Here is a 15,016-nt window from a genome sequence, read left to right as displayed (position 1 = left end):
TTTTTAATACATGTTGACTATAACAAATGTGTTACAGTTTACTATCTTTACTATCTGGTTTGGGATTTATCATTAACCTCTGAATTATCTATGGAGAATGAAAGAAGAATCTCCTTCTCTGGTCACAATGTGTTGTTAGACTGTAAGAATTAAAGAAGCTGCAGAGACACTGACAGAGCAGGCAGAGAGAGAGAGAGAGAGAGAGAGAGAGAGAGAGAGAGAGAGAGAGAGAGGAGTACTTGTACTTTATGAGGAAACAGTTAACTACTAATGGAAACTACAAAGTGAGCTGGTCCTTACGTTCTGATTCACTTTTAAAGAGCTGGTTAAGGGTCAAGACTTGGTCTTAGTTTTCTGATTCAATCAGGTTTAGGTTAGTAAATGAATAAATGTATGTATTATTCCTGTATAAGGGAAAAATGCAATCATGGCAGCAAAACAGCCATTAGAGCGTGACAACAGGTAGAACGTCTTAAAAAGTCGAACCAATAAAAACAAAGCTGACATAATATCATTGCGGAGAATATGCAAAGTTACACCTTTTTAAAAATCAGGACTGAAAGGTGGATTTCAAAGCAGCTTGTTGTTTTGTTGGCAGCAGCGTAAGTGAAGCTTGGATTTACAGTGATGTCAACAGAACCCAACAAACACCAAACATCTTTAGAAAGTCATCCGTCATCATTCAGGCTCTGATTTACACAGGAGCACAAACAAGCTCAATTTCAAGTTCCTTTGCCCTGTCCTTTCAAATGAGAGGCAAATGTTGAAAGTATTGAACCTGAACAGATGTTTCACATCAGCGCTTTACTTCATGGAACAAAGAGAGTAGGAAGAGATGAAAGGAATGGGTCTTGTGGAAAAAGAAGAAATAACTGTTTAGTAAGTTTTTGGTTGAAGGTGCTGGTGTATTTGCAGACAGATGCACTATTCACAAGGTCACATGGTAGCCTTATCATCACTGCTCTCTCTACATGCTATTAATAGTATGTTCATTTATTAAATGAAAAAACATTGCAGGCCCACCTAGTGTTTTCAAGTTATAAAAACATTTGAGGAAGCATAGTGACCCCCCTCTCCAAGTGTTCTAACCCTTTCTCGTAGTGTTTTGGGGTCTATGCCAATTGGGATGTGAGAACCCCTGAATACAACAACTCTAGCTGCTGGAGGTGTGGCCACTCGCTGCCTACGCCATGAATCTGATGGCAGTGGAACCTGGTCCAGCTCTACAATAAAGCTGAAGTAATTTGGATCTGAAGTTGTTAAGAATCTGAGGATGAGTATTTAAAATTTGTGTGAAAGTTGCAAGTATTGCTTCCCTTTCCTCTCACGAGCTGCGTCGTAACGATGGCGATCCCTCCTAAAGATAGAGATAAAAAGTGTCAACCAGCTGGTCGCATTCTAGACAAAGTTAGGGCATCACCGCTGTCACCAGGATTCATCATGTCTGCACCAACTTCCAAGACAATCTGTCCAACTGACTGGCCGACAATATCTTATACCCTAAAGCCACAAAGTCCAGTTCTGGAGCTCTCAATCATATCACATGTTCTCCCTCAGCTGGTGGGGGTTTCCCAGTTGCCATGGAATTGCCGAAGTGGAAATCTCCACTTTATGGACCCATGTTGGTTTAAACTCTGTCTGTTGAGGAAGATCAAGTGATAAAAAAAAAACTTTAAAGCTCCAGGGCAGCTGCTAAATGGAACTCATTTTGTCAACTCCAGTTTCCTGAATCAAGGATATTTACAGTCCACCTCACAAAAACCTCTTGTGGACATGTGAATTGTGAATCTTGAAATGAAAGGCAGAATTTGTGTGACACTATTACACTGCTGCAGACCCATCCCGTGTTTTATTTCTTCATCTTTGTCCTCCGTTTTATAAGAACATGTTCATATGTTCATTGTTCCTCTGGATTAGATTCTGTGACTCTATCTCTATCTGTAACTGATATTTGCATAGCTGTCCTGAACACCATCCTTAGTTTCCAGTAAACTCAAAATCTATTTATAGACTGTGTGAGCGTGCGTGTGTGTGCGTGTGTGTGTGTGTGTGCGTGTGTGTGAGAGAGAGAGAGAGAGAGAGAGAGAGAGAGAGAGAGAGAGAGAGAGAGAGAGAGGGAGAGATAAGGGGGAGAGTGTTTTGAGTTATTGCAGAGACAGTTAACCTGCAGCACTTGAAGTCATTGTGTGTGTCAGTGGTGGTCCTGATGAGCTGGGACTAACCTGGCAGTTCTGTTTGTCTGGATCACAGTGAGGTAAGTGTTTCCTTTAACACAGATCTGTGTCCAGGATGAGAGGAGTATGGATTCAGGAGGTAATCATATTTTGTACCCTGCAGTCACTGACCACACTGTAATGTAGGATTTCTGTGTTTTAATGGAGTCAAGTTAACATTAGTGTACATTTGTCAACTATAACTGAGCACATGATCAAATGTTAGATTGAGTTTATAATTGTTTCATAATGTTATGCAGCAGTCAGAGAAAGCTCAGTAACAAAAGGTGATACCATGAGTGTAGTGGGTTATAATTAGTGTGACAAAGTAGGCAAAACACTGAGAGTTGTGCAGTAGAAACATTCATTCTGTGGAGAGGCTGCAGTGCAGGAAACGGTCAGGCTCATCTAACAGGCTGTTGATGTTTTAAACCAGACCAGGAGTTTCCACTAAACTTAACCAAGAGCTATGAGAGTCTGAACAGAATCATGAAGCACTTTGATAATGCTGGAGTCACAACAGGTGCAGACTGTACTGTGAGACCAGTTACTGGTGGAAAACAAACATGTTGTCTGGTACATTTTGTATCATTTGATACTTGTTAAATACATGAACTAACAACATATCTTCATTATAAACCCCAACTGGTCCCATTTAATAACATTTCTGTAAAGCTTGACCGCAACAGCAAATGTATTTTTTAAGAACCATCCTTGGGAAACAAGGAATCAATAGCAGAGGGTCAAATTTAGTAGAAATGGTTACATTGGAGTGTCCTTACAGAAGCTGCCCCTTGCTGGATAAGTGTGAGTTCTTTTTGTCCAGGCAAGCAGCAGGATGTGCCGTCAGTGTTTTTGTTTAGGCACACATTTTTAGACAAAACCCAGAGACAAAACAATGTGCACAACGTCATTAGAGTGGAACACGGGATGGTTCAGCCTCTCACACAACAACAATCCATGAACACACACACACACACACACACTCCACCCTGCTGACTGAAGTGGTAGTAATATACTAATAATAATAATAATACCAATACTAATACTAGTATGAATACCACCAAAATGAAGTCAGCTAAACTAGGCCCTTGATAAACTTAACATTTAACCATATGTCATTGGACTCATTCATCATGACTGTTGCTGTTGCTGAGACAGGAAGACACACAGAAACAAACATGAATGTGCGCACACGCATATTGTGATACATTTCCTGCTCTGCTCTGTTCCACTTTACCTTGTGTGGTCCCTATATTTAGCTCAGTCCAGGGAAACCAACCGACACAGGCAGGAAAACTAAGTTTGGAAAGAATTGAAGGAAGTCTAGTGGCCGTTTAGACAAACAGCTCACACACTGGGATCAGTTCTGGCTGAACACGCAGCAGCAGTGCTGTATATGGCTGAGACAGACAAAGGGCTTCAGAGGGACACAGGAGCATTTGAAGAAAGACTTGGGAAATATTCGCTCGAGCGCTGACTGGATAGCTATGCTAGTCCTTGTGGATCCAGCTAGTCTTGCGTTTGGATGTGGGTTTAAACAGACAGCTTGGATCTAGACGTGAACATGTTTAGAAGGTGGATTCGTGTGGTCAACCGATAGATCTCAACAAATTGGAGGTCACAAATCAGGTAAGATGCACATGCAGTTGCCTCAATGAAAAAATGAAATTGGTTATAACTTTAAAAAATCCGCTGCTGTCGGCTACAATTACTACCTTGTCAAATTAGAACCTGAAACATATTTTCTGATTTGTGCTTAACTCTAATATGCAGCATATTAAGTCAGTATATTGCTGATTGGGATGGAGAGTGTTTCCTCTTTGTCAGACATTTAGTGGGGCAGTAACAATCTATGTGTATCAAACACAGAGTGTTACTGCCCCACTAATTGTCATATGGTACTGTACATGTGTTCCACTACATGAAACAGAGACTACTTCTACACACTCTTCTACATGATGGTGTGTATATCGTGTGCTGCTCTCCATGGTGTGTCCTGCTGTCTTCATTATGAGTGTAATTAGTGTGTCCCAGAGGAGGAGACAAACGTGAACTCACTTAATTCCCCCGATTGTATTAACAGTATATTTATTCAGACATTGACAACACACTCCTTTTTTCTTCTGTTAACTAATTACACAATTATCTTCTTTCACCTTTAATTGTGGTATTAGTTTGGACAGAGGGTTGCATTATGTTTGCTTTTGATCATTTATATCTACACTGATATTCTTGTAGATGCAAACTTCATCCCAAGACTCAGTCTTTTGTCGGCTCTACATGCGAGTGGATTAGCAGATGGAAATCTTTGCTTTAATCTTTGAAATATTGCCGCTGTGAAGTCTTTCAGAATCCAGAAGCAAAACTAAATTGTTTCATCTGGTGTTAATTTGACTTCAGTAAGTACTGTAATCATGACAGACTATGGGGACCAAATACAGTTATGTTTCTGTATAGTTCAGTTGTGTTGTGTAGAGATTTGAGAGAATTGCATTTTGTAATTTGCCACAAACGTCTGTCTTTTACTACTTCTTACTGTGGCCTGAAGATTTCTACTGGGAAATAGGTGTTTGGCCTGAGGTGCTGTTGATTTGTTTTCTTGTTTTCAGACTTGTTTTCACATCAAATCAACAGATTGCTCATATTGAACTGTTTCCATCTGAGACACATCATGACTTTCCACTAGACCCACCTTAATGACAAGATGTCAGTTTTGCAGACAAAATTCCCATGATCTTATTAGCAGCTCGCCATCTGCTGGGTACATTCATGACCCCTGGAGATTAACTTTACTGTTGGGATTCAGCTAAAACCACCATCAGGACTAAACATTTGCAGCTAAGAATCTATATGAGCAGGATGTGTACCCTTCACTGTGGCCGCTACAAGCAGAGAGGAGGCTGTCAGGGACACATGGTGATCAGAGGTTTCAATACCTAGTTCATCCAGAATGTGTTGAAGTGTCTTTGAGCAAGACACTGACCCCTATCTGCTCCTCATACTACATGCATGAGTGTGACTGAAAAAGACTTTGAGTGGTTGACAGACTAGAGAAGCACTTTATCAATGGACACTACTTAAAAGGTGACCATAAATAGGTGGCAAATAACTGAACTCTTCTGTTTGTTCTATTACAGCTGATTCATGCTCTGTCTTTGTGGTTGTAGCATTTACAACATTCTCTTACACTTAAATATTTGCATTTAATTTCAATGTTCAACCAATGGATTCTGTAATAAATTGCCGAACTAAAAAAGGGAAATCATCCAGTATGCACTTTTACTCCAACCCTGTCTCACACCCTCACATAGACAGCAAAGCAGTAACTGGTGGTAGAGTAGGGTGATGGACATGTGTGTGACACTGCAGTATTTTCTAATTCAACATGTACATGTGAACATGTGGACAGACTTTTGTGCCAACAGGACCTCATTCAACACAATCCACAGGACTTGCATACATTCATAATGAGCAGCAGTACGGCTGACACATTCAAACTCTAGTTAGCATAATTATTTCATTGGTTGTTACCTGAGAAAATGGTAATTTGACTCTTACTCCTTTAAATTCATAGAACATTATCCATTTATTCAGAATCCTATTTACCAGGCTGCAGTTTGACCACAGTGCGACTACGGGTTTAATGAATAACCCTCACTGCTGCAGGAACACTGGAGCTTAGCTGTCCATTCAAATAATAGGCACACTATTAATGAATTGTAAGAAAATACAGATTTATGGGTATATCCATACATTACCATCAATAGTAGGTGCTTTCAGATGGTGCCTTTATGCCATAGCATGGCATAAAGAGTTCCAGTGCCAGTCAGGCCTTGAAAGAAAAGAAAGAAAGACAAAAGGGTAGAAAACATTAGCCCAATGTTTTGTGTTACATTGTAAAAAGGCTATTGTACATTTTGGGCAAATGTATGTGACTGTATGAATCAAAGCACTTTTATTTAAAAGGATGCAGGCTTTTCAAAATGCTAAATGGGTGAAAGTATTAAGAGCATTTGATTGCGTTTGACCTGCATGAGAGAGATGCAGGCTGGGTAAAAACAAGGTTGAAACAAATTAAGCCATCTTTTTCCTTTAAATGAAAGATGAACCAAAGACAGAGTTTGTGGAAAATCTCTGAATAAGTGGCTGTAATAAGAAAACACCACAATTATAATAATACTAATGTCATAAGAACAAAGGTATAATGTATAATTACCTACACCAAGAATGTTTTTCATTAATTGGGAGGAACTGATTCATTTTTGGCCTGGATCTTTTCTTAATCACTATCTTTAACATCGCAAGACAGTTTATGGACATTTTCACTGATTTCCAAATAAAACAGGAATAATATTTTCAAAAATTAAACAGGAAACACCAAACATGCTACAGCGAGGAAGTTCATAAGGAGGGGCTAATCACGACAGTTCATAGATCAACCCAACTCCCCAGTTCCCCTCAGCTCTACACATATTATTCACCCCTTTTAGTTTGTCTTCACATTATTACTGTTGCGATTCGGTGAGCAGGTGGACCCAAGTGCAGAAGTGAGGTGGATTCATTCCCAAAAAACTGAATTTATTGAAAAATAAATAAAATAGACTAAGGGGCAGGCACAGCAGGAGATAAACAGGCGAAACTCAAACTGTTCAGGGAGAACAAGCGGACAGGAACAAAGCAGACGACTGGACAAAGACAGAACTGAGGAGTGGACTTAAATACAAACCGAACTCATGACAAACAAACAGGTGGCACAGAGCGAGCAGGTGAAACAAACCAAGGAGGGACAAACAACACTGGAGGGAAACACAAAGGCAGGAAGTAAAGTGAACTGAGACACATGAGGGAGATCAGAACTACAAAATAAACAGGAAACACTGAACTAACAGATAACCATGACAACTACCATTCCATTCATGTAACATTTCTGAATTTATTGGATTATTTAAACATGTTTATTTGCCTCTTACAATACACAAGCTGTATTACTAGCAATTGACTGTGTGTTTGTGTGAAACTGAAATAACTCACTAAGATAGACGTACAAAAGTGTTTGTGTGTGTGTGTGTGTGTGTGTGTGTGTGTGTGTGTGTGTGTGTGTGTGTGTGTGTGTGTGTGTGTGTGTGTGTGTGTGTGTGTGTGTGTGTGTGTGTGTGTGTGTGTGTGTGTGTGTGTGTGTGTGTGAGTGCGCGTCACATGGCAGGACTGCTGCTGCTCCAGGCTGCTGTGTTTACCAACAAGAGGAGGAGGTCATAGTGTAGTATCCATCATGGGAGTCTCTCTGCTTCCCAGCCAATAGCAGCCTGCAGCATGCGGCAGCAGTAACAGTTATCTCATTGAAAGGGCTGATCTTTAACTTGGATGGTTGCTGACACGCTGCTGTATAGGCGGTAAGATCTGACTGTTTGTGTAGTTTGGGTGACATTTATATTTGCTGATTTCTGTGACAGCATTTTAGACGTTATTTGCAAGAAAGAGAAACAACATTACAGATCACGCTTCGATTTTCAGCTATGAATTCATTTTGTGTAGTTAAGGCTAGTGTTCGGCAGAAGCAGTGTGTGTGTGTCTGTGTGTGTGTGTGTGTGTGTGTGTGTGTGTGTGTGTGTGTGTGTGTGTGTGTGTGTGTGTGTGTGTGTGTGTGTGTGTGTGTGTGTGTGTGTGTGTGTGTGATAAGAAGCAAAAGTAAACAACACTACATCACAGTTGTGTCTGAGGATTTTGTAATTGTTTTTTGTGAAGAAAATTAAACAGACTTCAATGTGAGCCCAGACTTTTAAGAACAATCTACTGAATCTGTGTGCAGGTCTATGTCTTTGTATTATTGTAATTATAATTTATGTGTGTGTGTGTGTGTGTGTGTGTCTGTGCGTGTGTGTGCTTGTCTTTTTATAGTTATGAAGGATAATTTTGGTTGAATAACATCATGAGGACTTCTTGACTTTGTGAGGACATTTAGGCTGGTCTTCACAAATTCAAAGGTTGGTTTGAGGGTTGAGACTTGGTTTTAGGGTTAGAATTAGGTGTGTGTGTGTGTGTGTGTGTGTGTGTGTGTGTGTGTGTGTGTGTGTGTGTGTGTGTGTGTGTGTGTGTGTGTGTGTGTGTGTGTGTGTGTGTGTGTGTACCTACAAGCAGTGTATGTCACTGGACTATGCATAAGAACACAATGACGCATCCACAAACCAGAGGTAGAGACAGAGTGACCCATTGTGGAAGCAGAAAAGCACAAGTCATGCTAAAGGGCACAGCTGACTGTAACATGCACAGCCGAGCTGTGAAATCAAAGGGAAGAAAAACATAGCAATGTGTTAGTATGTGTATCCTTATCCAACTGACATATAATGTATTAATGTTTGACACACGGAGCAGCATGACGTCCACACACAAAAATGAAAGAGAACACACACACCAGTTTCATAATTGTCCATTGGTTGCTTGTGATGCATGTCTGCACCAGACTGTGAGTAGCAACATTTAATGTCATTGCTTGACTTGTATAGATTTTCTTCTCATTTTATATTTACGAGTGCATTTGGTAAACACTTGATTTATACAGTGACCTACATTGAAATCAAATTCACTCCAGAAGCCTTTTATGTCATAGCCAGGACCAGTCTGACACCAGGCACTGTTCAGACTCCCATTGTAGCACTGTTGTGAAATACTTTGACTGGGGGGTGGGGGGGCTTTCTGTGAGGAGTTTGAATTTCTGTGTGGGTTTTCACTTGGGGCTCCAGTTTCCTCCTACACACAAAATACATCCGTGGTTGGGAGACTGTAAACAAGCCTAAGGTGTGAATCTGAGAGTGAATACTGTGTGTTGAGTTCGTCTTGTGATCGACTGGCGACCTGGTTAGGATCTGCCTAACAGAGAGAAGAGGCTGGCTGAAATTTGGTTAAGTAATGTCAAACTCTCTATGAACAAACGTTGAGAGCAGGCAGCACATGGCTACTAGCATCACAGCCACTTACAAAGAGAACATGTCTCCTCAGAAGAGCAGCTCAACTTCCCTTCTTTAGAATGGACAAGGTTATGTAATGCTCTCCATGTCTTTCTGATGCTCAAATGTTTGCTCACTATAAATATTGTGGCAATGTGACATTAAGTGCAGATGTTATGTTATGATGATACAGAAATGTTTTCTTATAATTTGTGTGAGGAACATACTAAATGGCATAAGTACAAGGCAGATGCAGTGAGCAACATGTGCCATCAGCTTAAAATACTCAATTATCAAAAGCATAGTCATGGCTTAAAATAAATGGACCAGAGGGGTTTACTCAATTGGGATTCGCTTTGAAAGTGTTTCTATGATTATAAAATTCCCTTTCACTTTGTGAAACTCACAGAACAAAACAATTATTTATGAAGATTTAATGATAAATCAATTTAGCAAATATCTTTAGGATATGTCCTCTTAGCACCATAAGTGTCCATAAACGTAAACCAGTTATTAGGGTTGGTGTTTGCATTGGTGGAGACAGTGTTGGGTAGAGACTTACTGGAAAATAAAAAGGCTGAAATGATGTGTATTGTCACTTGTGTAAAAGTAAATGTGCAAAGATAAATCAGCAAGTTTTGAATGTCAGTGCATGAAGGTGACTGGAACTGCTTGTTACAAATCCCAATTTCTTTTGTTATTGAAAAGTATAATTTAGTTGTGTAGGTTTTAAGTTACAACATTTCTTTTTCATTTGTTTTCTTGAGAATTGACTTGAGGATGTTTCACCTTGTCTGTTGGTTGCTAGGGTGGATCTGTGAATAGACCTGTGAATGCTTTGGCACGGATGGGCTTGACAAGTTCTTCAATTTCTCAGCAACCTTTACTTCTGATCCACGTGTAAGGCACAGACAACTTCTAGCCCCCTGGGACCCTAAGATAAGCAGGAGTAACTAATGGATGGATGGACAATCAATCCTTCAGCATGTGCTTGGAGACATGACCCAAAAGTATGCATTCACACGACAAATAAAGCAAAGCCTGCAGGGTAATTCAGGCAGCCCAACTTGAATCCACTGTTGCACTATCTTGACATACTCCTCTCACTGCAACACACCTCTTAGGTCATGGTGGTGGACTTAAACCATCAGTGCTCTGCTCATTCTTTTTCCGCATGGTTGTTCAAACCATTGAACTGCATCTGCTGCTGCCAATCAATCAATGACATTTTATTTGTACAGCCCATATTTACAAATCACAGATTTTCTCATAGGGCTTAACAAGGTGCGACGTCCTCTGCCCTTAACCCTCACAAAGAGTGAGTATTAACAGGGGAAAGAACCACTGATTCCAAACCCCACCTACACCTCAGTGTTCACCTGGACCCTGAGTTAGCATCGTCGCTCCACAGGCATAATTCAACTCCATGTTTCCTTGTGGGGAACAATGAGATCAGAAACTGGACGCCAAACTTTACTGCTGTGCAGATTCTACTTTTACATCAGCTTGTAGGCCATGTGTGCTGGCTGCATGAACTCTTCTGAGGTCAAGTAAATTACAGTACATTGAAACAAGGACACATGTCAGGAAAGGCTGCAAATCCCTGAAAAGCATCTAGCAAGGCCAGTCATAAAGAGGACTTTTATTATTTGGTGTTTTTTATGTAAGTCACTTTTGAGTGTCTTGAACTGTCTATAAATTAACAGCACATAAAATGTATTTTAACAGGAAGGACATAAAAGCAGTCACTTATATTAAATAAAATGAGTGAGCCAGACTGTGGGGAATGCGAGTAATTCCCTGCAGGGATTGTACGACTGCAATGATTTTATATCTATCTGGATGTCAGCTGGGACGTCCTCAGCTGATCTGCCTGAATGTGCTCAGAGCTGGTCAAGACTTTATTTAATCATTAATATATGTTTCTTCGAATTTTTAAACTCTGTCTTAAAACAATAGTTCCCATATGAACACTACAGCAGTTTTTTCTCCAGCCTTTGTTGTACAAAAATATCTTTGTGTTTTTGACCCTTCACTGCAGACCAGTAACAACATTTGTACTAAAACACTACTACTACTACTACAGCACTACTGTTTGAGTAGCTGAAGTTAGGCTTCTGAATACGAACTTTAACTAAGCTATATATTTTAACTCTATTTTGCACAGAATGAGGGGTACAAATTTTGTCCCCCATCTTTTCACGGCCTGCATGATTGAGAGGAATGGTTGGAGGAAGAAAAACCTTTTGCAGTATTCATATGGGGACTCACTGATTTAAGACCGACGTCAAACATTTTGAATCCTTCAATACATTCCTATTTAGTTGTCGAGCATCTATCTATCTATTATCTAAACTGTTTCACTACTGTGGTGGTCTTAAAGCATGTGTAGCTTCTGCTGTCGCTGACATTGTGGCTGTAGACATGGTTTTGCGTTGGTTGTTTTGACTGTAAGACATTTACTTTTTGATGAGTGTAACAGTAACTTGGTCTTGTGTGTGTGCAGTGAATTAACACGCACTCATGCTGGCTGCATGTTGTATTAAAGCTCTTGTATTTCTAAACTTCTGCAGTGTATTGGTGATACATATGTCATACCTGACAGATGCTGCACCAAGGGTTAACATGTATTCAAACACAGCTGCAGTTGTGGTTCAGGCAGTAACCATGTCCACAGCTTCCCCCAGTGAGAGCCGGCACAGCAGCTGCAGCTGGACTGGCTCTCAGAGCTCTGTAGGAAGAATGAGCAATAAATGCATCATGTGAAATGTCTGATCATCACTCCTTACTGCATTGTCTGCCAAAATATACACATACCAAAAATCAAGCAAACATGGAGCGACGTCTGCGAGCTAGTTCAGGCAGCCAACTCCAGCTGCGCTACTCCAATCATGTGACATACCTCACTCTCCACAACCATCTATAATACACACCCACCTTATCAGGTGGTCAATTTAGGCAGAGAGAAATTCCCATCATCCCCTTTGCTCGCACTGCTGCTGCAGTATGGCTAACAGTTGCTCCAGCCCCTCCACCACCCCAGCATCCACCTGCAGGCTCCGATGGGGGGGTTACAAGTATTTGCTCATCACTCCCATCATTCCTGTGTAATCATACGGGGGAGTGATTAAGTTGGAGCCTAGACGCCAAACACTAAACCTGTTCTACTGCTGCACTAAACGTTTGAACGTGAGTTGTCTGACTGAAATATATGAAGGTATTACAACAGTGTCTTTAAATAAATAAGAAGTCTTTTATTTGTATTTCTGAGCTAAATAAACATTTATATTTTTGTAATAGTAGAGATAGCCATAATGTCTAGCTGATCGGGTCCAAACTCTTTGACTCTGAGCTTCTCTTGCAAATTCTTTTGAAGGGCATTAATACATTTTCTTCTTCTTCATTTTGTAAATGACACTCCTTTCTCTTGGGTTAGACCATCCTAAAAATCATAGAATATCCTGTCCTATTAATGAACTGTTTGAGGGCTGGATTACGAGTCATTTTTTTCATGTTGGTTTTGATTTTACTGAACATCTGAAAATAGTGAAAATATCAATCACAGAACACAGCTGTGACTGAGGGGGTAGAGCGGGTCATCCTCTAACTAGAGGGTGAGCTGTTTGATCCCAGTCTTCCACATTCCACAAGCGTCCTTGGGCAAGAAGCTGAACCGCAAATTGCCCTTGAAGGCTTTGCCTTTTCATAGAAAAAACTCTCCCCATAGATGCACTGTACGAATGTATGTGTGTAAAACTCTACTGTTAAGTGATTTCATTGGACAGAAAGAGATCATTCAAAAGTGTGTGATTGTGTAACAGAAACTGGTTCATTTGCTGGGAGGGTCAACAAGTTGCCCTGGAAACTACGTCAGCACCAGTTCTTTCTGCCTTCTATTTTGGTTTGCCAGCTGTACGCTGATATGATGTGGTGTGATTGGCTGAAGCTGAGGAAATGGTGGAGCTTCAGCGAGACAAAGGTTCTTAGTTCAAATCAGTTTTTATATTTTGCAAAGTTTAAATTGGGGGTGCAGTGGGTCGCCTCAGAATCATACACTTTCCTGTAGATTTAACCAATGAGTTGAGCAGATTAGGTCCCTGTGGGCCTGTCGCTAACTAACAGAAATTATCCCCGAGCAGGGAGGTCAAAAATGCCAGAAATCTTCTATCATTGGACACAGAATGAGCACAGGACCCTGACTGCAGGATGAGTCATTTTGTGTCATCAACAATTAAAACCATTTTACACGAAGAGAAAAGACAGAGATTTAGACATTTGATAAATAGATGAATAAAGATAAAATATAAATAAATGAACACAAGATTTGTTCCTTTCTTCAAGTCATGGGTCCTTCAACCTGTAGCTTAGTTCATTTGGGAAAACAAAAAACAGAACATTGTTCCATATAGGTTCTGGTCACTCACTGATTGGACAGTTTTGGTGATGTCATCCTGCACATCATTTAGACCCACATTGGTAAATGAAATTCTGGTAACTGACAGCAGGTCAGTTTAATGCTTTTGTCATGTGTATCTATGATCGCTGGAGTCACAAAGATTTTACAAATAAATAACTGATCATAAGCAGTATTATTATAATTAGACTGCAGATCAACTGCATGGGATTACTATGCCATCACTATGTCATAGTCATTATAATGGACTTAATGAATAATAAACTTAGCACGCCACAAGTTAGTGCTGTTGACTGTCTGATCAGGAGAATCTAAGAACTCACCTGCTGACTGGCAGTTACCGCAGTGAGCCTTGCCTTTGAAAACATGCTAAAAACGATCACATTTTCAAATCATAAACCAAATCACGTACATTTGTGTATAATTATCTGCAACAGTTTTGAGCTAAGCTCTCACTGAGAGCACAAATGCCAGTAACCCAATTATAGTCAGTAATCATAGTGGCCTTTATCCAACGATGTAGCATTGATGCTCTTGGTGCATATAGTAATTTTCCATCAGCAGCATAATCTACAAACTCTCATATGTATTTACTGATGCAGTGTCTCTGCCATTCATGTATCATCATATCTGCTAGGCATTCTATCTGCATTCACATAAATAAAGCTCAGAATTTGGCAGAGTCAAAACTTATGTCACTGTGCTCCAATTCCTTATCAATAAGAACTTTGTGGTGATGTTAGTGTTGAAATCACCAGACACACTAGGAATTACCACATCTAAGATTACTCCTGTTCAAGATCTTATCCATTTACACATTTCTTTTATACAATGCCCTTATTCTTTTCAGCGTGTACACACAGACACACGGACACAATGATTGCTAATGTTGTTTCAAGTATTACAGAATGAACTAGATACTGGCCTGTGACGTCTTTTTAGCCTCTGATGGCAGCTGATTAGAAACTGAGCCCTTATAAGGTCCAAGCCCCCAGCTCCCACAATGCACTGCTAGTCTTCATCCAGCTGCCTGGATGATGTGGTTGGCTGCTACAATACAGATATTCCAAACAGCCCAGCATGTCAACAAACCACAATACGTGTGGGATCGATTTGAGTTTTATTGAGACTGGACTAGGTTAAATCCTGTTCTGGTGAAGATTCATTGTCAGCTAAAGTTGCATTTTCAACTGATTATGTAAGACATTGTGTTTGGGAAGAGAAACCACTGATTATTAGGAGCATAGAGGTTTCGGTCCTTTCCTGGTTAGTAATCAGGATTAATTCGCAAGATTATCTATATAAAGAGCCTTTTTGTTGAAATCCTGCATCTGCTATGTTTTAAAACTGTTTTAAGATGTTAGGTCTCATGCTATACTCTAAAATAGCACAACATAATTAGTAATAACTTTATCTTTATCATTCAGTTTATATAACAGAGACAA

General features: G+C 40.1%; 1 protein-coding gene across 1 annotated transcript in view; it reads left to right on the top strand.

The window, feature by feature from the left end:
• Nucleotides 1-3,494: 3,494 nt before the first annotated feature.
• rasgrp3 (RAS guanyl releasing protein 3 (calcium and DAG-regulated)) overlaps nt 3,495-15,016 on the top strand; it is a 102,645-nt gene continuing 91,123 nt past the window's right edge. Inside the window, 1 exon segment of the mRNA XM_035172279.2 lies at nt 3,495-3,845. The gene's annotated coding sequence lies outside the window, so the exon portion shown is untranslated.

Source organism: Hippoglossus stenolepis, chromosome 12, assembly GCF_022539355.2.
Source record: "Hippoglossus stenolepis isolate QCI-W04-F060 chromosome 12, HSTE1.2, whole genome shotgun sequence".
Taxonomy (NCBI): domain Eukaryota; kingdom Metazoa; phylum Chordata; class Actinopteri; order Pleuronectiformes; family Pleuronectidae; genus Hippoglossus; species Hippoglossus stenolepis.
This window is presented reverse-complemented; position numbering and strand designations above follow the sequence as displayed.